We start from the raw sequence: 27541 nt of genomic DNA, 5'->3' as shown, positions 1-27541 counted from the left end.
CTGTGGACTTGAACGTAATAGGTTAAGTCCAGCGGGTCAGATATGGGGCTTTATGTGTGGGCCAGATATAATGTCAGTGCAGAGGGGCTAGGAGCAAGGCCAAGTGTGCATTCAGAGTCAAGGTCTGAAATAGTACTAGATGTGCAATCACAGCTGGGACAATGGGAGTGTTCAGCACTGGGAACCTAAGCAGGTAAGCAGCTATGATCAGGGTAAAATAGGGGGCCAGGTGCAAGGCTGGACTCGGGGTCAGGAATGAGAGAAGGTATGCAACTGGAGTCAGGGTCAGTAGTACCAGGTATGTAGTGAGACCCAGGTTGGTCAACATGGGCTAAGTGCTTGATTATAATCTGATTTCCATACATGAATACACTAAGATCATTCATGTGCTGCATCTGAACTACATGGCCCTACTGTGGAATGTAATTAGGAATGTAATTTAGCCTAACCTTATTCATAGCTAATCCAATTTAAGGCATAAATATTGCATTCAAGTGTAAGTTAAAAGACTCGCTACAGTATGCACCAGATTGCAAATTTCAAGCTGAAAAATGCAAAAGCTCCATACCAATGGGAGGGGGACACACCCTCCCCCCCCCCCCCCCCCCCCCCCCCCCCTCCTCCATCACAATGCTCCCTCGGGCTTGGTCTCTCGCAATTTCTCACTCCAACTCTCTCCCAATGTTAGCAGCCCTGATTTGTGTATACTATTGTTTGTTCTTATTACATTTTTATGATCCTCTTGCTTATTCATAATAATAATAATAAATTTTATTGTCATTGCACATAAATGCAACGAGATTTGGGTTTGCAGCTTCCATCCAATGTCATAACTTAAATAACTAATAAAATTTAGATTTAGATACCCCGTGAAACATGGTTTGTAAAAAGAACATTACAACAGTAAAACAGACTAAAGTGCAGATGTGTCTGTGCGACGTGATCATCCGAGGGAGACAGTCCATGGGGGGTGGGGGGCACTCAGCAGGGCCGGTTCAGAGCCGCTATAGCTCTGGGAATGAAGCTGTTCCGGAGTCTGGCGGTTCGGGCGTAGAAGGCCTTGTAACGTCTGCCGGAGGGAAGTAGTTCGAACAGTCCATTACAAGGGTGTGAGGAGTCTTTATGGATGCTGGTGGCCTTCCTGAGGCACCGTGTGTGGTAGATGCCCTCCAAGGCTGGTAACGGTGTCCCAATAATCCTCTGCGCTCTGTGGACGACGTGCTGAAGAGCTCTCCTCTCCGCCTCCGTGCAGCTGAGATACCACAGAGATGCCATACGTTAATCATCACTGACATAACAGCTTTCTCACATACATCCAACTACTTGTCCTTTATCTATTTCAAGTTTTATCCTGACCTCTTTTCTGGTTTCACTTTTAAGCTAATGCAGTCTCATTAAGGCTTCTTCATAAATCTCTTGCCAATCCAATTCTACCACCGCCTTACAAATCTCACAAAGGGTTTGAGAATCGAGGGTTGGGGAAATCAATATATTATCGGGAAATGTATAAAAGACATTCAACATATTTTGCATCACCTGAAAATATCATCCTCAGCACACCTAAATACAATAAACAGACATAATCTCTTCAAATCAATCATAGACCTTGACTCTTGAACTACTTTTAGACATGTTTGCTGCAGTTAACGACTTCAATATTCCCTCAAGTATTCATTCAAATAGTTAAATCTTTCTTCTAGAATCTGAACGTTAAATGGTCCATTTCTCGTGTTTTAATTCCAGTGGGGCTTCTTTCCTTTTTCCAAACGCGCCTGTTCAACTCATAGTTCCCTGTGAGCTGAGCCAAGACAAGCCCTCGACGAATGTCGATGAAAGTGACAAGCGGTGGGTGCTCTGCTGTTTTTGGCATGACATACCTTAAATAGTAACACACCTTACAAAATGCGCACGTTAAGATAACACTAACAATCAAAGAGACTATCTTTGCTAACAATAAAGGGAGAAATGGGAGCTTGCATGACGGAATACTTCGAGGAAACACGACATCCGACGCCTGCCGAGCATGCGCGGTGGCGGGTGGGCGCATAGATCGTTGATCCGAGCTCGGTTGGGCGCCGGCCCCGCGCATGCGCAGTTGGGAAGGCGAGCGCGCTTGGAACCAACTCGTCTCGCTCCCGGCAGCCCATGTGGGGGACTGCGCCTGCGCGCCGCCCGCGGACCGTTGACCTCGACGAGACGAGCGATGGTTAAAAGTTTTTTAAAAAGTCGATCGGTTTGAACGTTGATCAATGTTTCCGGCGCGGCCTCCGATCCGCGGCTGTTCACTGCTCCTCCTCCTCCTCCGGCCGGCCGGCGCTTTCTCTTGTTGCTGACCAGGTAGGCGAGCCTTGGTTTTGTGTGCAGAGCGGCGGGCGAGCCCGGCTGATGAAGCTGAGCCCCTCCAGCTCCAGTCTACCGACCCCCGGGGCTGATGAAGCCGAGCCCCCCCCACCCCAGCTCCAGCTCCACCCCCAGCCCACCGAGCCCCCCCGGGGCTGACCGAAGCCCCGAGCCCCCCCCCCCCACGGGGCCAGCCTCCCCCCCCACCCCAGCCCCAGACCCCCGGGGCTCCCCCCCGGGGCCCGGCTGCCCGGCTCCAGCTCCACCACCCCGGGGCTGATGAAGCCGAGCCCCCCGCAGCTCCAGCTCCAGTCTACCGACCCAGCCCCCTACCCCAGCCCCAGCCCCACTCCACCACCCCGGGCTGCTGATGAAGCCGAGCCCCCGGGGCTGATCCAGCTCCAGTCTACCGACCCAGCCCCAGCCCCACCACCCCGGGGCTGATGAAGCCGAGCCCCCGCAGCCCCAGCCCCACCAACCCGGCGCTCCTCCAGCCCTGTGTGTGTGTGTGTGTCAGCGGGATGTTTGGCTGACATCTCCTGCCCCTTTCCTCGATCCACTCATTGTATGCTCCCAAATGAAAACAGGATGTGATGGAAATGTCCCAGTGAGTGTGGGCAGCAGTTATGTGGAAAGAAGCAGAGTTGACGTTTCAGGACTATGCATTTTCGTGAGAATATCTTCTCTCGTTCTGGAGTGCTTCTGTTGCTTTCCACGGCAACGCTTCCACGATAATCTCCAGCTTCATGCCTGTTTTAGAGGAATAGTTTCGATGAGGAATAAAAATCATTCTTGGCTGTGCCCAGAGATAGAGGATTCTGCAGATCTTGAGCAAAAAACAAAGTGCTGGAGATACTCAGCGGGCCAGGCAGCATCTGTGCAGGGAAACATACTTCATTTGTAATTCATTTCCCTTCACCGTTGTTATCCGTCCAGTCGATCCTCCATTTGAGCAGATTGGCGAGCGGGGTGAAAATTAATTAATACTGTTATTTCTATACATCCTGCGCATACAATGTTCTTAACAGTTGTTTACATTATTTGCATTGCTTTTTTTTTGCCAAACCGGTTAAGCTAGAAATAAATGATGATGATCAAATCCTCGCCTTGATCCGATATAATGTCACTGGTAGACCGTCTTGCGAAGATTTTGATCAAAACTGCATATTTTTTTCCGATGTTGTAGACATGATATGGTAACTATTTTTGCTGCTTTGAGAAAAAAACTTGTTTTTGCCCAAGGAAACGTTGCAACAGAGGGGAGTATTTTAACAATGTATTGGGAATACTTTATTTTCACATTTCACATTTTCATATTTTTATTTTCAAATAACTACAAATGAATGCTGTTTGTAACTGACTTTAAATGCTTTTAATTCCCGCTTTTCATATCACTGTGTAAGTAATATGCAAAATTTGAAAAGTAACTTGTAATTTTCAAATGTGCATATTTTTAAGATTAAATGCCTTATACTTGCTGCCTAATGCCAACATTCTCGTTCTATATTCCAATGCCCGTGATTGTTTTGATTGTGCACACCAGGTTGTGCTGGTTACTTAGTACTTTTTGATATTTAAATTTTTTTAATGCTTGTACCCAATTCCAATTCACAAACTAAGCTTGTAGTTCAACTAATAGTTGTGTCGGATGTAAAGAATTTATTGCTATTTCTGCCACTTTAAAATATAGCCTTACAGACGAAAAAGTGAAATTATAGACATAATTTTGCTTTTATTCCAATTTATTCAGGATATTCCATATATAATGTGGCTAAATGTGAGGTTATCAATTTTGGTGGCAAAAACGGGAAAGACTATTATCTAAATGGTGGCCGATTGGGAAAGGGGGAGATGCAGTGAGACCTGGGTGTCATGGTACACCAGTCATTGAAGGTAGGCATGCAGGTGCAGCAGGCAGTAAAGAAAGCGAATGGTATGTTGGCTTTCATAGCAAAAGGATTTGAGTATAGGAGCAGGGAGGTTCTACTGCAGTTGTACAGGGTCTTGGTGAGACCACACCTGGAGTATTGCGTACAGTTTTGGTCTCCAAATCTGAGGAAGGGCATTATTGCCATAGAGGGAGTGCAGAGAAGGTTCACCAGACTGATTCCTGGGATGTCAGGACTGTCTTATGAAGAAAGACTGGATAGACTTGGTTTATACTCTCTAGAATTTAGGAGATTGAGAGGGGATCTTATAGAAACTTACAAAATTCTTAAGGGGTTGGACAGGCTAGATGCAGGAAGATTGTTCCCGATGTTGGGGAAGTCCAGGACAAGGGGGGTCACAGCTTAAGGATAAGGGGGATATCCTTTAAGAGAGTCAAGAGTCAATTTAATTGTCATTTGGACCCCTTGAGGTCCAAACGAAATGCCGTTTCTGCAGATGAGAAAACCGAGATGAGAAGAACTTTTTTCACACAGGGAGTGGTGAATCTCTGGTACTCTCTGCCACAGAGGGTAGTTGAGGCCAGTTCATTGGCTATATTTAAGAGGGAGTTAGATGTGGCCCTTGTGGCTAAGGGGATCAGAGGGTATGGAGAGAAGGCGGGTACGGGATACTGAGTTGGATGATCAGCCATGATCATATTGAATGGCGGTGCAGGCTCGAAGGGCCGAATGGCCTACTCCTGCACCTAATTTCTATGTTTCTATATAGAATAAATCGGAATAAAAGCAAAATTATGTCTTTATAACCACAGGATTCGAGACACTTACTAAAATTCCCCTTCAAAATTGCAACAGAAAAATTCAAGTATCTGGGTATTCAAATTACCAGAAGACACAAATCATTATTGCCAATTTTATGCCACTATTAAATAAACTGAATGATATGATTAAATTTTGGAAAACGCTCCCGCTCTCATTGATAGGTAGAACTAACGCTATAAAATGACTTTCTTACCACAATTAATATATTTGTTTCAAGCGATCCTAATATATATTCCAAGATATTTTTTCAAAAAACTAGATTCTACTATCACCAATTTTATATGGGATTACAGAGCACACAGAATTCAACGAAAGCATTTGTGTAAACCTAAAGAAGTTGGGGTTTTTTCATTACCTAACTTTATGTATTACTACTGGGCAGTGCATATTAAGAACATAATGTAATAGTTGGATAGTTCCACTCAGCAGTTGGAGTGGATAAGAATGGAGAAAGAGGAGTGCTATCCGCACGATATAGGAACGATCTTACTCTCACCGATAAAATTGAATAGTATAATATATAAAAATAACCAAATCATTCACAATATAATAAGAATTTGGAAACAAATAAAAGTATCATTGAAATTAAATAATCTATCAGTACAGGTGCACAACCTTTTATCCGACGATCCAAATAACGAAAACCTCCGAATAGCGACATTTTTTCAGTCCTTGAAAAAAGGTCCTTGAAAACGTTCACCGAGGGCGGCCCGCAGAGGTGCCAGCGGAACCTCCGGTCGGTCCTCGAAGATAGGGGAACTAAATCCCCATTCATAAAAGAGGTGAGGGTATATTGCGCGGGAGGGTTAATAATTGACAATATGCTGCTGCCTGCCCGCTGGGTTAAAAAGTTCCCACGGTAGACACGATACACAGTGTATCGTGAGTCTTGCGTGGGAACGTTTTAACTCAGGTGCAGGCAGCAGCAAATTGTCGCTCCCTTCAGTTTCACCCCACCTACACCCCTCCGCTTCCCGGCCATGTGTGTGACCCCTTCCCTCCCCTCTCCAGCTCCCCGCTCATTGCACCGGCGCGGGGGCTTTGCACTGTCTTCACGTCGGCGATTCTAGCAGCGCAGTGCAGTCACCGGAGACGTCAGGACCAACGGAACACCGACCCCCAGGCCCACCGCAAGCACGGAGATCCCAGAGACCCACAGCCAGCAGCAGCCCAGCCCCGTTCCAACTCCAGAGGAAAACTGGAAACTGGCCGGAGACGTCAGGACCACCAGAAGCCGCTCCCCGATGGGCCGCTACGGCGACAAGTGGCAGTTCGCCCACAGCCCGAGCAGCGGCCTCTCATCGGGACACCGACCCCCAGGCCCACTGCAAGCACGGAGATCCCAGATCAGCAACTCCAGCCCAGCCCCGTTCCAACTTCAGAGGAACACGCAGTGTATGGGCAGAAGCTGATAGTGTGGAAGGTACTTCTTGTTCTTGGGGTCGGCAGCTCGGGCTGTGGGCGAACTGCCACTTGTCGCCGTAGCGGCCCATCGGGGAGCGGATTCCTCTGGAGTTGGAGGGGGAGGGGGGTATTGTGCTGTTTGATCGCCCCCTATTATCCCAGGGACAGGGAGACAGGACGTTCACCGAGGGCGGCCCGCAGAGGTGACAGCGGAACCTCCGGTCGGTCCTCGAAGAAAGGGGAACTAAATCCCCATTCATAAAAGAGACGGTGAGAGTATATTGCGCGGGAGGGTTAATAATTGACAATCTGCTGCTGCCTGCCCGCTGAGTTAAAAAATTCCCACGGTAGACACGATACACAGTGTATCGTGAGTCTTGCATGGGAACTTTTAAACTCAGCGTGCAGGCAGCAGCAGATTGTCGTTCCCTTCAATTTCACCCCACCTACACCCCTCTGCTTCCCGGCCATGTGTGTGACCCCTTCCCTCCCCTCTCCAGCTCCCCGCTCATTGCACCGGCGTGGGGGCTTTGTACTGTCTTCACGACGGCGATGGCTGCAGGTCAGTGCAGTCACCGGAGACGTCAGGACCAATTGGACGTCGACCACCAGGCCCACCGCAAGCACAGAGATCCCAGAGACCCACAGCCAGCAGCAGCCCAGCCCAGCCCAGCTCCAACTTCTTCTGCCGGGATCAAGGCGCAAACTCGCGACCTTGCGGATATGAGCCGAGCACTCTACCACTGAGCCAGTCATTAAAATCTACGCAAAAAAATTTCCATTCCGAAGACCGACAAATTCGGAATTACGAAAGGTGTCTGGTCCCAAGGCTTTCGGATAAAAGGTTGTGCACCTGTACTAACCCCACTAGTGAACAATCCCACATTCAAACCATCTCTCATCGACAAAGCATATCATCAATGGGATAGACTGGGGATTAGGAAAGTAGGGGATATGTATGAATTGGGGAAACTGTTATCATTTCAACAGTTAAAATTAAAATTTAAACTGAAGGATAATCAATATTTTAAATATATACAGATATGTGACTTTATGAAGAAATACATACATAGATTTCAAACTATTTTTAGACCCTTTAGAAGAAGCAATGAATATTTAGGCTGATTCACAAAAACTAATATCATACTTTTATAATAATATATTAAATAGAATTACCCTCAACAGAAGCACTATGAGAAGATTGGGAACATGAGCTAATGATAAAGATCTCGAAGGATAGATGGGAAAAGTATCTGATGGACACTTAATTGTTCTATTAATGCAAGACATAATTTAATTCAATTCAAATTATTACATAGACTATTATTCAAAAACGAGGTTGAATAAATTTTATCCAAACGTCTCTCCCAGATGCGATAAACGTTTGTTTCAAAACGCTAATATAACACATTCATTTGTAGGATGTACAAAGCTGAATAAATTTTGGAGCGATATATTTGATATATTTACAAAGCTTTTTAAGTCCACAATAGAACCTAAAACGGAATGGATTATATTTGGAATAATAGTAGAAAATATCAATTTAAATAAAGACCAAAACGTTTTTTTTAATTATGGGTTAATAATTGGAAAGAAATTGATACTTAAATTTTGGAAAAATACAACCATACCAACTGTTAAAATGTGGATTAGGAATATGATGGACATAGCACGCCTTGAAGAAATGAGACTCCGACTAATAGATAAATATGACCAATTGTTAAGGAGTTGGTCTCCTTTCATCGACTTTTTGGAATCATCTCATGCAGCAGTACCGTAAAGATTGCTGATTGCAGTTCATGCCGCGGATAGATCTACATCTCCGAATAAAGATTTGAAAATTTCTCTTTTAAGGGGCCTTCTTTCCAATTTCTACTTTCTACTTTTTCTTTTTTTTATATACACACTTCAAGTTTTTCTATTCTCTCCCATCTATTTTTCCTCTTTTTCCCCTTTCTATTGTTTTCTTTTTCTTGTCTTGCTTACTTCCTTCTCAAAACATAAAAGTAGAGGTTGTACATAGAATGGATTACGGTATGACATAGTTGGCACCTAAAATTAGGTTCCACTGTACTGTTTTGTACTGTATTAGCTTCTAATAAAATAAACAAAACAAATAAAAACACAAAAAAAATATACATAGCCTTACATTGAGTTGCATAGTGGACCCTTCAGCCTGCTAAATCCATGCTGACCTTTATGCTCATCTACACTACACCCATTTGCTTGCATCAAGTCTGTATCCTTCCAAGACTTGCCTTTTTCGTGTTGTACTTCCGGTGGCGCTGGTGCCAGCAGCCTCCACCTACAGCCAGGTATCTTTTTGTTTTTTTGTTTATTTAGTTATGTAAAAGTGTGTTTTTATGTGGGGGAAGAGGGCACGGTGCGGGGGATACCGTCCTTCAGCCGCTTCCTGGTGAGGACGCGACTATTATTCGAGTCGCGTCCTCCCCCCTCCCCCCACAGCGGTCTACCTACCTGGCTTGGCGCGGCCTTTCCTGCCGGGATCGACCGGAGCTCCAGCAGCGGCGGGACAGCGCTGAAACATCGCGGGGCTGGCGATGCCTTACCGGGGGTCGCCGTCTGGAGCCCGGAGTGCTGGACCTGCTGCACCGACATCCTGGAGCTGCGGTTTGCGGAGCTCCCAACGCGGGCGGCGCTGATGGACAGCGCGGGGTCCTGTGACTCTGCCCGGCTCGGCCTGCGGACTCAGGAGCTGCAGACTCCGGCAGCGGGAGGCGGATGATCAGGAGGTCCGGGCCACTGAGGAGGAGGATGCTCACCGTCGGGGTTCGGCGTCGGCGTTCCACCAGCCCAGCGTGAGGGCCTGAACATCGGGCCACCCGGGGCGGCGACTGCGGGTGCTCGGAAGGCCCCGACCACGGATGAACACGGAGGGGAGGCTGGCTGGACTATGGTGCCATCCTCACCTTGGTGCCATTTATGTTATGTTGTGTCGTGGACTTTCTGTGTTTGTGCTTTTTTTAAAATTCAATTTCAATTTTATTTTTAATATGTGTTATTATTTATTTATTTTTTTATGATTTTTTTTTTAATGATAATGCCTGTAAGGGAAATTCATTTTGTTGTCTCAAATTGAGACAATGACAATAAATTTGAATACAATACAATACAATACAATATTTAAATGTCTATCATTATGCCTTTTAAATGTTATAACTGTATCTAATTTCATTAACTCTTTTGGCAGTGCTTTCCAGATATCAGCCACTGTGTATGTGTTGAAAAAAATGCCCCTTCAATCCCCTTTAAAATTCTTTCCTCTCATCTTAAACCTATGCCCTTTTGTTTTTGATATCCCGACCATGAGAAAAAGATTTTGACTACTGTGTCTATGCCTGTGGTAATCTTGTATTCCTCTGTCAGGTCACTTCTTTGCCCCTTCTGCTCCAAGGAAATTGAATCTATCCAATCTCTCTCCATAATTAATCCAGACAAGATACTAGTGAATCTCCATTGCAGTCACTCCAGCACAATACTGTGATACCAAAACAGTGATACAATACCCCAAGTAATGTTTTCTCAAGTTGTAATATAACGTCAAAGCCTATGAAGACAAGATAAATATATGTCTTGCGGTTGCATTTCTTGCAACCGCAAGAGATGCAACACTTGTCCCTTTACCTCCCCCTTCAACTCCATTCAAGGACCCAAGCAGTTGTTCCAGGTGCGACAGAGGTTCACCTGCATCTCCTCCAACCTCATCTATTGCATCCGCTGCTCTACATGTCAGCTGATCTACATTGGTGAGACCAAGCAGGAGGCTGGGCGATCGCTTCGCCGAACACCTCTGCTCGGTCCGCAATAACCAACCTGACCTCCCGGTGGCTCAGCACATCAACTCCCCCTCCCATTCCCCATCCGACCTCTCTGTCCTGGGTCTCCTCCATGGCCAGAGCGAGCAACATCGGAAATTGGAGGAACAGCTCCTCATATTCCGCTTGGGGAGTCTGCATCCTGTGGGCATGAGCATTGAATTCTCCCAATTTTGTTAGCCCTTGCTGCCTCCTCCCCTTCCTCGGCCCTCGGGCTGTCTCCTCTCAGCCCTCAGTCTCCTCCTTTTTCCTTTCTTCTCCCCGCCACCCCCCATCAGTCTGAAGAAGGGTTTTCGGCCCGAAACGTTACCTATTTCCTTCGCACCATAGATGCTGCTGCACCTGCTGAGTTTCTCCAGCATTTTTGTGTACCTTAAATATATGTCTTGCTAGGAATGCTGTTGACGTGTGTTGGCACATAACCCTCCGATCCACACTATAGGCAACGTTTAGGGTCGAGACCCTTCTTCGGACTGATCCCACCCATTCTTCTTGAATGGGGGGGATCAGTATAGGGTGGATGGCAGGGGATTAGCGCAGGATGAATGAGGGATCAGTACAGGATGGATGAGGGGATCAGTACAGGATGAATGGGGGGTTCACTACAGGGAATGATCAGTACAGGATGAATGAGGGGATCAGTACAGGATGAATGAGGGGTTCAGTACAGGATGAATGGGTTGATCGGTGCAGGATAAATGGAGGGAGGGTCAGTACGGGATGAATGGGAGGATCAGTACAGGATGGATGGGGGGGGATCAGTGCAGGATGAATGGGAGGGGGCAGTGCAGGATGGATGGGAAGAGGGGCCAGTATAGGAGGAATGGGGGGACCACTGTAGGATGGGTGGGGGGTGGCAGGAGAATCAATGAGAGGTGATAGGGAGATCAGTGCAGGATGAATAGATGGGGGGGGGGGGGGAGGTAGATGGGAAGGGGAGCACAAGGGTTGTCAGTGAGGACTGAATAGAGGCGGGAATGGTGATCAGTGCGGGATGGAGAGGAGGGGTCCCAGGATAAAGGGGGGTGGAGGGGGAGTGTACAAGAGAGAGAGAGAGAGAGAGAGGGGTGGGGGGGTGGATAGGAAGGAAGGCCAGCACTCCTCGGACATCACCGGCATTATTGTCCCACTGCCTTGGCTGTCCCTGTCCACCGTCAAGTGCCGCCGCCAAAGGGGGAGGCAGTGGGATCTCCTCGCCACTGCCTCCCCTCCTCCACCAGCTAACAGGAAGGTGCGGGGCCGAGCGGTACAGGTGCTTCAGACGGTGGAAGGGGGTCTCCCCTTTCCTTCCTCCCTCCCTCCTCCTGGCCTCGGCGTGCAGGAGGGGTTGTTTTGAAAGCGGTTATTGCCGTTGGCGGAGTGGCAAGCAGTGGCCGCTATCAGGGCGGGCGGGGTGCAGGAGGAGGAGGCGGTGGAGCCGCTGTGTGGGGCCCGTCATTCGCCCCGACCCTCAGTCACCCCGCACCTAGTACCTTTGCCCCGCACTACAGCCACCGACACGAAACGTCACATTCCTTTTCTCCAGAGATGCTGCCTGACCCGTTGAGTTACTCCAGTTTTTTGTGTCTATCTTCGGTATAAACCAGTATTTGCAGTGCCAAGCCGGGCAAAATGACTCGGCATTTAGGTTGGCCGACGGCACTTTAGGTGGCCATTGGCACCCGGGCAACCGCCAATTTCGAGCCCTGATTTAGGAACTATGAACTTGGGTCGCTGTTCTTCAACATTTATTGGTGCCCTACCATTTAGTGATAAATATCTTATCTCTAGTAATCATCCCAAAATGCATCATTTTGGGGATTAAATTCCATCTCCAAATTTCATAAGTTGCTCTTCCCATCTTTCCATCCTTTTGGATTATTTAAAGTTGATTGACAATGACAGGAAATTGGAGTAACTATGTTTTTAAAGTGGCAAAGTATTCCAAGGATGTGTGGAATAAATGAAATGCATCGAAAGAATAGATGCACTGGATGCTGAGAGTTGGATTTTATGATGAAAGGTCCTTGGAGAAAATTGCAAATCACAATATACTTATCGATCAAAGTTTATCCCTCCTGACTGGGGGAGAGGAAATAAGTTTCAGACAAAAAGCTTGAAGTGGAGAAATCAATAATTTTGTAGGTGTGCACTGTAGGACTTAACAGATTTCAAAGTGATGATGAAAGACAATGAAGAATAAGATTTTTTTTAATTTGCAGGTATTTACTTGTCTCTGTCACTAAAGATCTACAATCATTGGTGTTGGATGACAATACTTAACTTAGCTTTCCCTTCCACAAATCTTATTGTAGCTACCATTGAATATTCTTTGTCATTTCCATTTGTTGAATTTACCCTGTAGTGTTGCAGAACAAAGAGATCTGATAGTACAAGTGTGTGGTTTACTGAGTGTGGCTGGTCACTTGAACAGTGGGGCAAACAAAGCAGTGTGTACGAAGGAACTGCGGATGCTGGTTTAAACTGAAGATTGACACAAAAAGCTGGAGTAACTCAGCGGGACAGGCAGCAACTCTGGAGAGGAATGGGTGATGTTTTGGTTTGAGACCCTTCTTCAGATTGGCTCACTTGCCTTCATTGGGAAGGGTATTGAGTATAAAATCCCATCATGATGCAGCTATATAAGTTGTTAGTAAAACTACACTTGAGGTACTGTGTGGGCTGTTCTGGTTACCCAGCTATAGGAAGAATGTGATTAAGTTGCAATGGGTGCAGAAGAGATTCACCAGAGTTTTACCTGGGCTTCCAGTCTGTATCTGGAATGCGCTGCCAGAAGAAGCTAAGGACGTGGATATGATTACAACTTTTAAAATACATAAAAGACAGGTGTATGGATAGCAATGGTTTAGAGGGCAATGGGCCAAATACGGACAAATGGGACAAGCCCAGTTTACCAACTTGGTCAACAAGGACTGGGTAGGCCAAAGGGGCTGTTTCCATACTGCACAAGTACATGAATCTGCCTTTGTTGAAAATCTTATCGTCATGACCACGTTAATTCATGAAATATATATTTTTGTGTTTCTTACTTTACCAAGCATTTCTGATTAGTGATTACAAAATAATAATTGTATATTTTTTTGGAAACATTCCAGATTGGTACTGTGAAATGGTTTCCGAAAGAATTTTAAAACTCTCAGTCAGCTTTTTAGTTTGATGACCTTTCAACATCTGAAATGTATATTTGTAATTTTTTTAAATTTCAGATCTCTAATTCTTTGGTCTTTGGTTTTAGAAATAATTTGTATTCTCATTAAATGATTTAAGATTTACTCTGAAATGACTTTTTTTTAAATATTCCCAGATTAAAAAATGTAAACCAAACTTTCTTTGCTGAAGTGGAATATCTTAGCTGATAATTAGAATAATATTAATAATAATATAAGTGATGAGTGTGATCCAGACATTACTCCAAATCAGTACACGATAGTGGTACAATTTTTGGCCCACCCTACTCACCGTTGTCCCGTGGCGTGGTGTATCAAGTCTTGTTTAGATTTGTGGTATATTTTACAAGTTATTCACATTATAAACTTTACAAAAAAGCACTTTGACAAAAATCTCTTCCATCTGCACTGGGAGTTAGCAACATATGATGTCACAATGAGATCTCATTTACATAAACTGCCTGTCAGCAATGTTCCATCCCACAATTACATCACAATGGGAGGTCGACAATAATGCTGGAGAAACTCAGCGGGTGAGGCAGCATCTATGGCGAGAAGGAATAGGTGACGTTTCGGGTCGAGAACCTTCTTCAGACTGATGTGGCGGGAAGAAGCAAGGAAGAGGCGGAGACAGTAGGCTGTGGGAGAGCTGGGGAAGGTGAGAGAAAGCAAGGACTACCTGAAATTGGAGAAATTCATACCGCTGGGGCGTAAACTACTTGAAATATGAGGTGCTGCTCCTCCAATTTGCGGTGGCCATGGAGGAGGCCCAGGACAGAAAGGTCGGATTCGGAATGGGAGGGGGAGTTGAAATGCTGAGCCACCGGGAGATCAGGTTGGTTAATGCGAACTGTGCGGAGGTGTTGGGAGAAGCGATCGCCTGCACTTGGTCTCACCGATGTGGAGCAGTTGACACCTAAAGCAGCGGATGCAATAGATGAGGTTGGAGGAGGTGCAGGTGAACCTCTGCCTCACCTGGAAAGACTGCTTGGGTCCTTGGATGGAGTCGAGGGGGGAGGTAAAGCGACAAGTGCAGTATTTACTGCGGTTGCAAGGGAAAGTACCAGGGGAGAGGGTGGTTTGGGTGGGAAGGGACGAATTGACTTGGGAGTTATGGAGGGAGCGGTCTCTGTGGAAAACCGAAAGGGGAGGAGATGGAAAGATATGGCCAGTTGTGGGGTCACGTTGGAGGTGGCGAAAATGTCAGAGGATTATCTGTTGTATGTGACGCTGGTACGGTGGAAGGTGAGGACAAGGGGGACTCTGTCCTTGTTACGAGTGGGGGTTGGGGAATGAGAGCGGAGCTATGGGATATAGAGGAGACCCTGGTGAGAGCCTCATCTATAGTCGAAGAGGGGAACCCCCATTCCCTGAAGAATGAGGACATCTCCGATGCCCTGGTTTGGAACACCTCATCCTGGGTGCAGATGCGGCATAGACGGAGGAATTGGGAGATGGGGATAGAGTCCTTACAGGAAGCAGGGTGGGAAGAAGTGTACCCCAGAAAGCCATGGGAGTCAGTGGGTTTGTAGAAGATGTCGGTCAGTCTGTTACCTGTGATGGAGATGGTGAGATCTAGAAACGGTAGGGAGATGTCGGAAATGGTCCAGGTGAATTTGAGTGCCGGATGAAAGTTAGTGGTGAAATGGATGAAGTCAGTGAGTTTTGCATGGGTGCAGAAGGTGACACCAATGCAGTCGTCAATGCAGTGGAGGTAGAGTTTGGGGAGACGTCTACGGTACGCCTCGAACATGGATTGTTTGACATACGTAGAATGAGGCAGGCATAGCTGGGGCCCATGCACGGTGCCCATAGCTACGCCTTGGATTTGGGGGAAATGCGAGGAGCCAAAGGAAAAGTTGTTGAAGGTAAGGATCAGTTCCGCTAGGCGTAGGAGAGTATTAGTAGACGGGGATTGGTTGGTTCTGAGGTCGAGGAAGAAACGGAGGGCTTAAGACTCTCCTGGTGGAGGTGTAGACTGGACATTCAGGGTGAAGATGAAGGAATGGGGGGGCTGGAAAACGGTCCACAATGGGATCTCATTTACATTTTTTTTTTTAACTCCCTTTTAAAAAAAACACAGCAGCGTTCCACCATGACATCACAATGGGATCTTATTGACATTTTAAAAAAAGCAGCTTCCACCTCACAATTACGTCAAGGGGTTAGGGAGGGGAGGGAGTGAGTGACGGTAGGGGAAATGAGAGGGAGGGAGATATGAGGGAGGGAGGGGAGGGGGAGAGGGGAAATAAGAAGGAGGGTGGAAGAGGGGGAAGAAGTGCTGGGGATGAGGGGGAAATGGAGGAGGATAGGGGTAGGAAGAGGGATGGTGAGGCGCAATTGGGGAGGGTTGGGGGCTGTAGGTGAGTGGTGGAATATTGCGTTCGGGGACCAGCCCTCCAGTGTGACAGGGACGCAACGGCTCCCAATTGGTCTGGTATTAAATAAAAGGCTAATATCAGTGAAGAAAATGATTAAATCCTGGGATTGTCATAAAACCCCATCCTGTTAATAACCTTTAGGGAAGGAAAACTGCTATCTTTACTTGAGATGTGTTGACACATTACCTTGCAAACAACTCCATTGAAAATAATTTAGAGCTAGTAATGAAAACTGCTTTGACAGTCTTAGAACCGTACAAGTACCTTAGAAACAAGGACTGCAGATGCTAGTTGTGTAGGAACGAAATGCAGATGCTAGATTAAACCAAAGATAAAACACAAGAAGCTGGAGTAATTCAGTGGGACAGGCAGCTTCTCTGGAGAGAAGGAACGGGTGGGCTTTCGGGTTGAGGCCCTTCTTCAGACTGAATGAAGGAGGGTCTCGACCCAAAATGACACCCATTCCTTCTCTCCATACATGCTGTCTGTCCTACAGATGCTAGTTAATACACAAGAGGACACAAAGTGCTGGAGTAACTCAGCAGTTTGGGCAGCATATCTGAAGATGACTGTTACTCCAGCACTTAATTTCCAAAAGAGTACTTTAGAATGCTGACTGAAATGCTGGCATGAGTGGAATCAAGTGCAAAGGTAGCAGTCAGTGAGAGACACAGGACACACTTCTTGGCAGCAGGAGAGCTCTCTTCATTGGTTCTGAAGGATGTAGTGATGAGTGAGGCAGAAATTTGAATTGGAGACATCTAGTTAAAGACCCAATGTAGGTTAGCAAGGAAAGGAGTAAGGAAATATTGCAGGTGGCATGAAATTTACAGAGTCCAGACAGCCAAGTCTGGTGACTAGAGCATATACACTGATCAAATTGGACACTGACTTTCCCAACTGTGTGAGACATAAATCATGTTTTCAAGAATAAGGATATAATCAGTGGCACTGGAATTTCATTTAAACACAAAGCTGATGGCTTTGATCATCTTAGTGTTTAACAGAATCAAATGGTAATTCAATCCAAGACTTGAAGGGTCCCAACTAAAAACGTCACCTGTCAATGTCCTCTGGAGATGCTGCCTGACCTGCTGAGTTATTCCAGCACTTTTTTTTTGTACAAACAAGCATTTGCAGTTTCTTGTGTCTCTGGATATTTCCAGAGCCATTTAACATCAGAGATGGAGTCCAAGTTATTGGTGGAAACATTACAGTCGGTGGTTGTCAAAAGCTTGCTCTGTCTTTGGATGATGTTATCAAAGGAAATTTGGATCAGGATGTAGATACTCCCATGTTTCTTCGGAGTATCCTTGCATGTTTCCAGTGGTAAAGGGGTAAAGTGGGTATGGAGAGGATCCCTGCTACAGATTTGACTATAGGTGAGTAGGTGGGAATGGTGAGCACTTCAAGGGTGATATGCAAGTCTGGTTACAACAGTTGTGATGGGGAAGGATGGTGAACAGGTAGGTGTAAAACCGGAAGGGAAAAGAAGATTGGAAATAGTCTATGTTTTCAAGAACCTGCAGGATCTTGATTTTGTGGGAGTCTCTTAGTGTGTTCTTCAACAAGAATGTATCACCTAAGGAAGCATCCTTCACCTCTTGTGTAGAACATAACATTTCTTATTCTATCATCCACTGTTGGACTCTGAATTTCCTATCCTATATTCACACCATTGTAAAGACTGACAATATCTACTTGTATCTCGTCCAAGTGACTCCCACAACTATCTCGACTACACCTCTTCCCACCCTGTTTCCTGCAAAGACTTTATCCCCTACTAATTCCTCCGTTTACGCCACATCTGCGCCCAAGATGCCTGACATCGGTGGTGGGGAAGATGCTGGAGTCAATTATAAAAGAAGAAATAGCGGCACATTTGGATAGCAGTAACAAAATGGATTTACGAAGGGAAAATCATGCTTGACTAATCTTCTGGATTTTTCTGAGGATGTAACTAAGAAAATGGACAAGGGAGAGCCAGTGGATGTAGTCTACCTGGACTTTCAGAAAGCATTTGATAAGGTCCCACATAGGAGATTAGTGGGTGAAATTAGGGCACATGGTATTGGGGGTAGAGTGCTGACATGGATCGAAAATTGGTTGGCAGACAGGAAACAAAGAGTAGGGTCCCTTTCAGAATGGCAGGCAGTGACTAGTGGGGTGCTGCAAGGCCTGGTGCTGGGACCGCAGCTATTTAGTGTGCAAGATACATCCTCTAGATGCGCTGGGACGCATCCTCAGTGATGTGACCTGGGGTCATCGGGTGTTTCAGGTCCCACAACATCAGACACCCTCGCCCAGGCGACCCAGCCAGGGTTGATCAGGCCCAGCACCAACCGCCCGCGGATCAGCCCTCTTAATCCAAAACCACCTAGTGACTTTCTGTGCAGCTTCGCTTGTGGATGAATGGCCCTCTTCTTTGCCAGCCCTGTAATGCCCAACTGGTTGAGGACTTTGCAGAGTGAGCGTCCTGCAAAGCCTCTACAGCCCACCTCTATGGGCTCACGGTTTGTCTTCCAGCCTCTGCCCTGGCACATCTCCATCAGTTCCTGGTACTTTGTGCAATATTCTACAATGATTTAGATGAAGCGATTCAAAGTAACATTAGCAAATTTGCAGATGACACAAAGCTGGGTGGCAGTGTGAACTGTGAGGAGGATGCTATGAGAATGCAGGGTGACGGACAGGTTGGGTGAGTGGGAAGATGCAGTTTAATGCGGATAAATGTGAGGTCCACAGGAAGGCAGATTACTATCTAAATAGTTGGAGAAAGGGGAAGTACAATGGGGTCTGGGGGTCCTTGTTCATCAGTCAATGAAAGTAAGCATGCAGGTACAGCAGGCAGTGAAGAAAGCAAATGGCATGTTGGCCTTTATAACAAGAGGAGTTGAGTATAGGAGCAAAGAGGTCCTTCTGCAGTTGTATAGGGCCCTAGTGAGACCACACCTGGAGTATTGTGCGCAGTTTTGGTCCCCTAATTTGAGGAAGGACATTCTTGCTATTGAGGGAGTGCAACGTAGGTTTACAATGTTTTTTACCGGGATTGCGGCACTGTCATATGCTGAGAGAATGGAGCGGCTGGGCTTGTATACTCTGGAGTTTAGAAGGATGAGAGGATATCTTATTGAAACATATAAGATTATTAAGGGTTTGGACACGCTAGAGGCAGGATACATGTTCCTGATGTTGGGGGAGTTCAGAACACAGTTTAAGAATAAGTGGTAAGCCATTTAGAATGGAGATGAGGAAACACTTTTTCTCACGGAGAGTTGCGAGTCTGTGGAATTCTCTGCCTCAGAGGGTGATGGAGGCCAGTTGTCTGTATACTTTCAAGAGAGAGCTAGATAGGGCTCTTAAAGATAGCGGAGTCAAGGGATATGGGGAGAAGGCAGGAACGGGGTACTGATTGGGGAAGATCAGCCATGATCACATTAAATGGCGGTGCTGGCTCGAAGGGCCGAATGGCCTACTGCTGCACCTTTTGATGAGGTGTTCCATACCAGGACATCCGAGATGTCCTCATTCTTTAGGGAATGGAGGTTCCCCTCATAGATGAGGTCCTCACTTGTGTCTCCTCGGTACCCCACAGCTTTGCCCTTGTTCACCCTCCCCCTGGTCACAACAGAGACAGAGTCCCCCCAGTCCTTACCTTTCACCCCATCAGCTGTCACATACAACACATAATCCTCGAACATTTTTGCCACCTCCAACGGGATCCCAACACTAAACACATCTTCTCATCTCCACTCCTTTTCCGCCTTCCGCAGAGACCGTTCCCTCAGCAACTCCCTAATTAACTCGTATGCAACATCTGTCTTTATACCTACTCCCTCGACGCCATCCAGGGACCCCGACAGTCCTTTCAGGTTAGGCAAAGGTTCATTTCCACTTCCTCCACCCTCATCGACTGTATCCGTTGTTCAAGATGTGGACTCTTATACATCAGCGGGAACAAATGTAGAATGGGCGATCGTTTCGCTGAACACCTTTGCTCAGTCCGCCTGAACCTACTTGTGTCCCGAATGCTAAACACTTTAATTCTCCTTCCCATTCCCACACTGACCTTTTTGTCCTAGGTCTCCTCCATTGTCAGAGTGAGGCTAAATGCAAATTGGAGGAACAGCGTCTCATATTTTGCTTGGGCAGCTTACATGAATATTGATTTCTCCAACCTCAAGTAACCCCAGAATTCCCTCTCTTGCTATCCCTCCCCCACCCAAGTCGCACCAACCAACAAACAGCAAACAATGGCCTGTCTATATCCATACCTCTTGTTTCCCTTTCCCGTAATTTTCAGTCTGAAGAAGGGTCTTGGCCCAAAACGTCACCCATTCCATCTCTTCAGAGATGCTGCCTGTCCCGCTTAGTTACTCCAGCTTTTTGTTTCTACTTACATCTCCTTGTATATTTCCTGTTGAAAACTTTTGTTATCTCTATCTTTGACTGTTGGCTCGGAGTGCTCAACTTTCTACATTTTTCAATCCATTCAAAACTGCTAGCTCAATCCTGACCCACTCAATTTTGCTTGATCTCATCATTTCAGGTCCTCTTGGTCACTGGCTACTTGGCTACAAACCCTTCCAATGCAAAATGTTCAACTTCCTGTTTCTATCACTTCACTTCCTTGTCACTCATTATCATTGCAGTTGACACAACAGCTGAAGATGATTGCGTTGAGGAATTAGAAGAAGGGATCTAATTCTGTGCCATTTAGAAGAATGAGGGAAAATTGCATTGAAAATTTAATTTCTTGGCGAGTTTGATGTCAGATGCTTAGAGTCTTCTTTTCTTGTCAGTACATTCAAGGACTAGGGAGCATAGTCTTAAGGTGAGGGTGCATCCATTTAGCATTGACATGATAGGAAATATCTTCAGTCAGGTTTGGAAATATTTCAAATTTCTACCATCATAGCTAGTGAATGTTTATTTGATTAGTATGTTCAAAAGAGAGTTTAACAGTTTTTAAACACTAAGGTGGATTTCATGGAAAAGTGGTGATGGTGAACATATTTAGCCATAATCTTAATGCATGGTAAAGCAACTTTGCTAGAATGCTATTGTTATATTTTAAATTATCTTAATTCTTGGATTAACTCCAATCTGCATGCTCTGGTAGTTCAGAACTAAGCGTTCATCTGCAATGTTTGTTTTACATGTCTTAGCTGTTTATTTTACATTTTGTAATCTGGTTATCTTGTTATTTATTGGGTGATGTGTGCTGCCTTCTGTTGCATTTAAACTCGCAGAGATAAGCCACTTTAAATATATATCTATGGTAAGTGTGAGATGTGTCAGCCTGAATGTTATACTGTTTATTTTTTTAGATCAGAAAGAAAGGAACGGTAATGTTTAATAATAGCCAGTTTAATAATAACCAGCTTAATTCCCAGGATGGCGGGACTGACATATGATGAAAGAATGGGTCGATTGGTCTTGTATTCGCTGGAATTTAGAAGGATGAGAGGGCATCTTATAGAAACATCTAAATTTCTTAGAGGATTGGACAGGGTAGATGCAGGAAAAATGTTCCCAATGTTTGGGGAGTCCAGAACCAGAGGTCACAGTTTAAGAATAAGGCCATTTAGGACTGAGATGAGGAAAAACTTTTCCACCCAGAGAGTTGTGAATCTGTGGAATTCTCTGCCACAGAAGGCAGTGGAGGTCAATTCACTGGATGCTTTCAAAGGGGCTTAGATTTAGTTCTTAGAATTAAGGGAATCAAGGGATATGGGAAAACAGCCAGAACGGGGTATTGATTGTGGTGATCAGCCATGGTCACATTGAATGGCTGTGCTGGCTCGAAGGGCCGAATGGCCTACTCCTGCACCCATTTTCTATGTTTCTAAAGTAGATGAGGCATAATCTGCTTGATGTTGCTTGTGTTTAAGACTGTTTTCACAGGAAATCATCAGTTGCACCTATCTTAAGCATTATCATTTGATTGTAGATCACGCTGAAGAGTTGAATTTACTAAAATGTGCTTTTTTTGAGACGGATAATTGAGAAAGCTGGCAAACAAGAGAACATGACTTCAGAACTAAGGGACAGAAGTTTAGGGGTAATATGAGGGGGAACTTCTTTACTCAGAGAGTGGTAGCGGTGTGGAATGAGCTTCCAGTGGAAGTGGTGGAGGCAGGTTCATTGGTATCATTTAAAAATAAATTGGATAGGCATATGGATGAGAAGGGAATGGAGGGTCATGGTATGAGTGCAGGCAGGTAGGACTAGGGGGAAAAAAAGTTGTTCGGCATGGACTTGTAGGGCCGAGATGGCCTGTTTCCATGCTGTAATTGTTATATGGTTATATGGTTATAAGTGTGTTTTGCACATGATGGTAATGATAACATGGATTAAAAGATAGGTGTTAACATGTCTGTTCTATTGCTGGTGCATCCAAACCACTTCTGGGGCAGAATGCACTTATGCAGAATGGGCATGTTACAAAAAACAGTAGAGGAAACAATTTGGCAAATGTCAACTTGTGTGATTGGGGTAAGTATTCAACTTTTAAGTGTAGTCTATATTCAAATGACGATGCTTATGATTGATGCAACTGATGGTTTCCTCTGTGAAAACAAAACCTGAAATGCAAGCATGACTATCAGAGTCTTCCCATTTAAACAACAAACTATTAAAAAAATGTCAAATCTACTTTCTATGTTATTAAACAGCACTATTCATTAAAGGTAGTGGAGTTCACTAGTGGAGTTGCGCTGGAGTCAGTGCTGGGGACGTGATTCTTCATGTTGTATATCAATGATTTGGATGAGGGCATTGAAGGCTTTGTGGCCAAGTTTGAAGATGATACGAAGATAGGTAGAGGGGCAGGTAGAGTAGAGAAAGCAGGGACTCTGCAGAAGATTTGGACAGGTTGGGAGAGTGGGCAAAGAAGTGACAGATGGTATACAGCGTAGCAAAGTGTGGAGTCATGCATTTTGGCAGTAGGAATAAAGGAATAGACTATTTTCTAAATGGGGAGAGAATTCAGAAATCGGAGGTACAATGGGACTTTGTTGTGCTGTTGCAGGATTCCCAAAAAGCTAATTTCCAAGTCGAATCGGTGATGAGGAAGGCAAATGCAATGTTAGCATTTATTTCGGGAGGACTAGAACACAAAATCATGAATGTAATGCCGAGCTCTATAAGGCACTAGTCAGACCACGTTTGGAGTATTGTGAACAATTCTGGGTCACTTATCTCAGGAAGGATATGGTGGCACCGGAGAGGGTCCAGAGGAGGTTTGCGAAAATGATTCCAGGAATGAGTGGGTTAACATATGATGAGCATTTGACGACACTGGGCCTGTACTCGATCAATTTTCGAAGATGAGGGGGGGGGGACCTCATTGTGGACCAGAGGTCATAGCCTCGGTATTAAAGGACATTCCTTTAGGAAGGCGATGAGAAGGAATTTATTTAGTCAGAGGGTGGTGAATCTGGAATTCATTGCCACAGAGTGCTGTGAAGGCCAAGGCAATGGATATTTTTTGAGGCAGAGATAGATAGATTATTAATTAATACGGATGTCAGGGGTTATGGGGAGAAGGCAGGAGAATTGTGTTGAAAGGTAAAGTTAAATCAGCTTTGATTGAATGGCAAAGTAGACTTGATGGGCCGAAGCCTTATTCCGCTCCTATCATTTATGAGCTTAGGAAATTCAGTTACATATTGAGTCTCCTTAAAGTACTAGAGAAAAAGTGAAAAGAAGTTTAAAGTAATGAAGAATGTTTTTCAAAACAAAAAGGTGAGGTATGGTCGTGCAATGTTGGTGCTCCTGCCTTATAGCTTCAGTGAGCAGAGTTCAGTTCTGACCTAAATTGCTGCCTTTGTGGCATTTGGACATTATCAATATAAATGTGTGGGTTTCCAGTGGGTGAGCACTTTCCTCCATAATTCCAAACATATGGTCCTTGTGCTGTTATGGCATTCATGGCTGTTAATAGGTAAGTATCAAAAATAATCAAAGAGGTGTTAATGGGCATGTCAGAATAATGTGAGGTGCAGGAGTTATGGGGAAATAAGTAGAGCTAGAAATGGATGGACATCAGGGCTCGAAATTAACGGTTGCCCGGGTGCCAATGACCACTCAAAGTGCCGCCGGGCAACCTAAACAGCGAGTCATTTTGCCCGGCTTGGCAACTTGGTTTATACCGAAAATAGACACTAAAAACTTGAGTAACTCCACGGGTCCGGCAGCATCTCTGGAGAAAAGGAACGTGACGTTTTGTGTCAAGTTCAAGTTCAAGTGAGTTTATTGTCATGTGTCCCTGTATAGGACAATGAAATTCTTGCTTTGCTTAAGCACACAGAAAAAAAAATAGTAGGCATTTACTACAAAACAGATAAATGTGTCCATATACCATGATATAAATATATACACACATGAATAAATAAACTGGTAAAGTGCAAATAACAGAAAGTGGTTATTAATAATCAGAGTTTTGTCCGAGCCAGGTTTAATAGCCTGATGGCTGAGGGGAAGTAGCTATTCCTGAACCTGGTTGTTGCAGTCTTCAGGCTCCTGTACCTTCTACCTGAAGGTAGCAGGGAGATGAGTGTGTGGCCAGGATGGTGTGGGTCTTTGATGATACTGCCAGCCTTTTTGAGGCAGCGACTGCGATAAATCCCCTCGATGGAAGGAAGGTCAGAGCCGATGATGGACTGGGCAGTGTTTACTACTTTTTGTAGTCTTTTCCTCTCCAGGGCGCTCAAATTGCCGAACCAAGCCACGATGCAACCGGTCAGCATGCTCTCGACTGTGCACCTGTAGAAGTTAGAGAGAGTCTTCCTTGACAATCCGACTCTCCGTAATCTTCTCAGGAAGTAGAGGCGCTGATGAGCTTTTTTGATAATTGCGTTAGTGTTCTCGGACCAGGAAAGATCTTCAGCACGCCCAGGAATTTGAAGTTCTTGACCCTTTCAACCATCGACCCGTTGATATAAATGGGGATACACAAAAAAGCTGGAGAAACTCAGCGGGTGCAGCAGCAACTATGGAGCGAAGGAAATAGGCAACGTTTCGGGCCGAACCCTTCTTCAGATATAAATGGGGATGTGGGTCCCCCTGCTACTCCTTCCAAAGTCCACAATCAGTTCCTTGGTTTTGCTGGTGTTAAGGGCCAGGTTATTGCGCTGGCACCATATGGACAGTTGCTCGATCTCTCTTCTGTACTCTGACTCATCCCCATCAGTGATACGCCCCACAATAGTGGTGTCGTCAGCGAACTTGATGATGGAGTTCGCACTGTGGTTCGCTACGCAGTCATGGGTATAGAGTGAGTACAGCAGGGGGCTGAGCACGCAGCTTTGAGGTGCTCCCGTGCTGATTGTTATTGAGGTTGACACATTTCCACCAATTCGAACAGACTGTGGTCTGTAGATGAGGAAGTCAAGGATCCAGTTAACCATATAACCATATAACCATATAACAATTACAGCACGGAAACAGGCCATCTCGGCCCTACAAGTCCATGCCGAACAAATTTTTTTCCCCTTAGTCCCACCTGCCTGCACTCGCACCATAAACCCTCCATTCCCTTCACATCCATATGCCTATCCAATTTATTTTTAAATGATACCAATGAACCTGCCTCCATCACTTCCACTGGGAGCTCATTCCACACCGCCACCACTCTCTGTGTAAAGAAGTTCCCCCTCATATTACCCCTAAACTTCTGTCCCTTAATTCTGAAGTCATGTCCTCTTGTTTGAATCTTCCCTATTCTCAAAGGGAAAAGCTTGTCCACATCAACTCTGTCTCAGTGGCAGTTGCAGAGGGATGCGCAGAGACCCAGTTCTGCGAGTTTGCTAACCAGTTTGGAGGTGATGATTGTATTAAATGCCGAGCTGTAATCAATGAATAACAGCCTGACATATGAGTTTTTGTTGTCCAAGTGGTCCAGAGCGGAGTGGAGGGCCAGCGAGATCGCATCCACCGTTGATCTGTTGTGGCGGTACGCGAACTGCAATGGGTCCAGGGTTTTGTCGAGGTAGGAGTTGATTTGCTCCATGATCAACCTCTCAAAGCACTTCATCACCACCGGCGTTAGTGCCACTGGTCGATAGTCATTGAGGCACGTCACCTTACTCTTCTTGGGCACCGGTATAATTGATGCCCTTTTAAAGCATCGCCCAGATGGTACAGAATGCAGCTGTACGTCTTTTAACTGGCACACGTAAACATGAGCACATTTCGCACATTTTAGCCTCACTCCACTGGTTGCCTATTCAGTTTAGGTACCACTTTAAAATTCTTTTATTTGCTTTTAAATCCCTAAATGGTCTTGCCCCGCCCTACCTATCAGAGCTTCTACACCCTTACACACCCGCCCGCTCTCTCAGGTCAGATAATCAGCTGCTCCTGAGTGGGCCTAAAACTAAGCGGAAGCTCAGAGGGAACTGTGCCTTTGCTGTGTCGGCACCCAAATTATGGAACGATCTGCCTCCACATTAAACAGGCCTCTTCTCTGTCTGTTTTTAAATCACTTCTTAAAACCCATCTCTTCTCCGTGGCCTTTGATACCCAGTAAGATATCGACTTTATTTACTTGATTTAATTTCTTATTTTGATTGCTTTATTGCGTGGTTATTATTTTTACTCGTGTTTTATGTCTTTTAATTTATTGTTGTATTTCATATGTAATTTTTGCGCTTTATGTGAGCTGTTATGTTATGTTCTGTTATGTTGTCTGTTTATGATGCCTTGTTTATTCTTCTGTACAGCACTTTGGTCAACATTGGTTGTCTTAAAGTGCTTAACAAATAAAGTTGGATTGGATTGGAAAGCATGTGGGGACCTCAGACCAAGTGAGAGGTTGAAAATTTCCTTAAAAACTCCCGCCAGTTGGTCCGCACAGGTTTTTAGAACGCGACTGGGTATACCATCAGGACCAGGTGCTTTTCGGGGGTTCATCCCTCAGAAGGGGATTTCCTGACATCGGCCTCTGTGACTGAGACTGAAATGCCATCACAGCGAATGGGGGATCGGGAAGGCACATCAGTATTCTCCCTGTCAAAGCGTGCGTAAAACGCATTGAGCTCGTCAGGGAGTGATGTTACACCGACATTCAAGCTGCCTCCTGGTTTTGCCTTATAGGAGGTGATTGCATTCAGACCCTGCCACAGCTGCCGAACATCTGTCTCGTCCTCCAGTTTGGAGCAGACGTCCCTTTTGGCCTTTTTGATGGCCTTACCAAGGTCGTAACTGGTCGGCGACGATTGTGGGAAAGATGCTAAGTGTGACGTGACGGAGGGTCGGAGCGAATGTCAGGCCCCGCATGGCAGCAGCGGCGGCGGCGGCTCCATCTCCTCCTCCTCCCACACTCCGCCCCGCCCGGCCTGTTAGCAGCAGCTGCTGCCACTCCGCCAACGGCGCTTCCAAAACAGACCCTTGGAGGAGGGAGATGTCGGTCAGAGGCGCAAGCAGAGTGGGGGGGGGGGCGGTTGATTGGAGGAGGGAGACGAGCCAAAACACTCTCGGCAGACCTGCACCACAGCCAGGACCGATCTAGGTCTCCGGCGCTGCAATCGCTGCCGCACCGCCACTGGACCATCCCCGTCCCTAACCGAGAGCCTCCACACGCCCGGGGGTGGCCAGAGGCGCCGGGAGTCAAACAGGCGCAGTGCCACTAGGCCCACAGCCAGTGCAAAACCCAGCTCACTCTGCCTGTCCCGCCAGGTTAACCAGCAGCCATGTCT

At 45.8% G+C, this 27541-nt stretch overlaps 1 protein-coding gene across 2 annotated transcripts in view; it reads left to right on the top strand.

Annotated features, from left to right (window-relative positions):
• Positions 1 to 2134: 2134 nt before the first annotated feature.
• The window catches only part of fer (fer (fps/fes related) tyrosine kinase), a 129624-nt gene continuing 104217 nt past the window's right edge, over positions 2135 to 27541 (top strand). The window contains exon 1 of one of the 2 annotated variants that reach the window (XM_055633230.1): positions 2135 to 2337. The gene's annotated coding sequence lies outside the window, so the exon portion shown is untranslated. The remainder of the gene's footprint in view (positions 2338 to 27541) is intronic. The other variant, XR_008723236.1, reaches the window with a different exon arrangement.

The sequence above is a fragment of the Leucoraja erinacea genome, chromosome 3 (genome assembly GCF_028641065.1).
Source record: "Leucoraja erinacea ecotype New England chromosome 3, Leri_hhj_1, whole genome shotgun sequence".
In the NCBI taxonomy this organism is placed as follows: domain Eukaryota; kingdom Metazoa; phylum Chordata; class Chondrichthyes; order Rajiformes; family Rajidae; genus Leucoraja; species Leucoraja erinaceus.
Note: the sequence above shows the minus strand (reverse complement) of the source record. Positions and strands in the feature narration are given on the sequence as shown.